This window comes from Octodon degus, unplaced genomic scaffold (genome assembly GCF_000260255.1).
Source record: "Octodon degus isolate 3935 unplaced genomic scaffold, OctDeg1.0 scaffold00100, whole genome shotgun sequence".
In the NCBI taxonomy this organism is placed as follows: Eukaryota; Metazoa; Chordata; class Mammalia; order Rodentia; family Octodontidae; genus Octodon; species Octodon degus.
In genome coordinates this window covers 9,406,776-9,409,543 of record NW_004524676.1, presented here as the reverse complement: position 1 = coordinate 9,409,543, position 2,768 = coordinate 9,406,776, and the positions used below count along the sequence as shown (strand labels likewise).

The window sequence follows — 2,768 nt, the reverse complement described above, 5'->3', positions numbered from 1 at the left end:
ATTTATTTTTTGTGTGATAGGATCTTAGTAAGGCACTGAATTGCTCAGGCTAGACCATAATTCTGCCTTGGCCTCCAAGGGTGCTGGGCTGGAACTATAGACTTTACCACTACACCTGGCTTCATTCTTATTTTCACATTAAACCTTACTAAGGTTTAATTCAGGTAAAATTTAGAAGTACCTGGCAATATCAGTGGGCTAAAAAAGGAGTGATACTTTCTAGACTAAGATTGAGGAGATGATAGAAATCAAAGTCATCCATTATTGGGGGCTATTTTGTCTTAGGCTGAGCATACCTCTGACAGCCTAGCAACACCAGGTAGAATGCAGACCCACTGTGGATGGACCTCTGAGCTCTCATGCAGGGTGGCCTGGGGTTAAGGGCATTGTACAGGCCCAGCTCAGCACTCAGCTCACCCACAAGAGTAAGTGAGAGTCCTTGCAAAGGTTACGAAGGAATTGTACCTTCTACCTCACAATATTTGTTTTCAAATGCAGTGTTGAACGCATACTTCAGACTAGACATGAGAGGATGAGACCTTATGAGCTGGACCTGCTGGATAAACAGCAGACAGTGGAGACCCACAGGGCTTTAGACATAGACATTAAAGTACCTATGGTTGCCATCTTCAGAGAGAGCCATTCAGCAGAGAACTTAAAGCTATAAGGAAAAATAGATTTAGAAAAGAGGGGCCTTGTGGTTTAGCTCAGTTGTTTAAAGCGCCTGCTTGGGCAAACTCAGTCAGGCGCTGGGGACCGTGGTTTGATCCCCAGCTCCACGTGCCGCACCAAGCCCACTGTTAAAGCAGGCTGAACCAGCCAGAAAAAAAAAAAAAAATCCTTCTAGATTTAGAAAGAATCAATAAAAAAGTTCTAGAAGACTAAATTAACAAAGATAAAGAACTCAGTGGTCAGATTTAACAGCAGACAGATGGTAGTCACACAGATTGGCAGAGGGCCAGAGGTGCCTGTGGACCTCTAGAGCTGTTCAGTTTCTTAACTTGGGTGCTGACGAGCATATTTGCTTAATAATAATTTCTTGAGGTTTGTGAAATTTTTTATATGTGTTACATTTCAATTGAAAAGTTAGGAATATAGAAGAGAATTAGAGAAGTAGAAGATAAAATCAGGAGGAACTATCTAGAACAGTAGTCATGAACCTTTGGCATGCATGCCTCAGTGGGCTACTTGTTATTGAAAGTGCTAAAAATTTCATCATCACTGGTCTAGAATGAACCACTCAGACACCAACAGTGGTCAGTAGGAAGCAGGGGAAAGAGGAGAGGACTATGTTGCTTAGATTTTAGTGAGCATGTAAATTACCTGGAGACCTTGTATAAGTGCAGATAGGATTCATTTGGCCCCAGGGATGCCTGAAATTCTGGCACTGCTGAGCTTTTAGGTGATGCTGATGCTGCCATCTATAGGCCATGTGATCCACAAGCGTATATAGGTTCCACAAAAGTTTCCAGTGTTAAAGAGTATCCTAGGAGTGCAAAAGGTGAATGAGGCAGAAGAAATATTTGAAGAGATAGTAGTACTTTCCCAGTGTAGACTCAGGACATTAACCTATGGCATCAAACAGGGCATGGTGGTGCATGCCTACAATCCTAGTACTCAGGAGGCTGAGGCAGGAGAATTGCTACAAGGTTGAGGCCATCCTGGGCTTTTACAAAGTGAGTTCAAGGCCAGTCAACTGCATAGTGAGAGCCTGTCTCAAAAAGACAGGTCCATAACCCTAAGCAGAGTAAATGAAAGTAGTATATGGGCCCATCACAGGGAACCAAAATAATTGATGGCTAAGGGAAAAAAATTAGAAACATGGGGATCAAACTCAGAGCCTCACACATGTTAAGCAAGTGCTCTGCTACTGAGCTGCACACATAAGAAATTTTAATTTTAATGGCAACCAAAGGAAATAAAACTACCGTGAAAACTGAATGACTTAACAGCAGCAAGGGAAACTAAATGATAGTGGAATGATATCTTGAAAGACATGACTGCTGAGAATTCTGTCACCAGAAAAGGTGTGTTTCAAGAATGAAGGTGGGCCTTTTGGTTCCGCCGATCCGCGGCCTAAGAGTCATGGCGCCCAGCCGGAATGGCATGATTCTGAAGCCCCACTTCCACAAGGACTGGCAGCGGCGTGTGGCTATGTGGTTCAACCAGCCAGCTCGGAAGATCCGCAGGCGCAAGGCCCGGCAGGCCAAAGCGCGCCGCATCGCCCCGCGCCTCGCGTCCGGGCCCATCTGGCCCATCGTGCGCTGCCCCACCGTGCGCTACCACACCAAGGTCCGAGCCGACAGGGGCTTCAGCCTGGAGGAGCTGCGGGTGGCCGGTATTCACAAGAAGGTGGCCCGGACCATTGGCATCTCGGTGGACCCGAGGCGGCGGGACAAATCCACCGAGTCCCTGCAGGCCAACGTTCAGCGGCTGAAAGAGTACCGCTCCAAGCTCATCCTCTTCCCCAGGAAGCCATCGGCCCCCCAAAAGGGAGACAGCTCTGCTGAAGAACTCAAGTTGGCCGCCCAGCTGACAGGACCTGTGATGCCCATCAGGAATGTCTACAAGAAGGAGAAGGCCAGGGTCATCACAGAGAAGGAAAAGAACTTCAAGGCATTCACCAGTCTGCGCATGGCCCGTGCCAACGCCCGGCTCTTTAGCATCCGGGCAAAGAGAGCCAAGGAAGCCGCAGAGCAGGATGTTGAGAAGAAAAAATAAAACACTGTTGGGATCTTGTAATAAATGCTCAGAAAAGCCAAAAAAAA

General features: G+C 46.8%; 1 protein-coding gene and 1 pseudogene across 1 annotated transcript in view; both read left to right on the top strand.

Annotated features, from left to right (window-relative positions):
• Fbxw12 (F-box and WD repeat domain containing 12) overlaps positions 1-2,768 on the top strand; it is a 32,692-nt gene that overhangs the window by 18,723 nt on the left and 11,201 nt on the right. The gene's annotated exons all lie outside the window — the stretch shown is intronic.
• Positions 2,071-2,760, top strand: LOC101575345 (annotated as a pseudogene).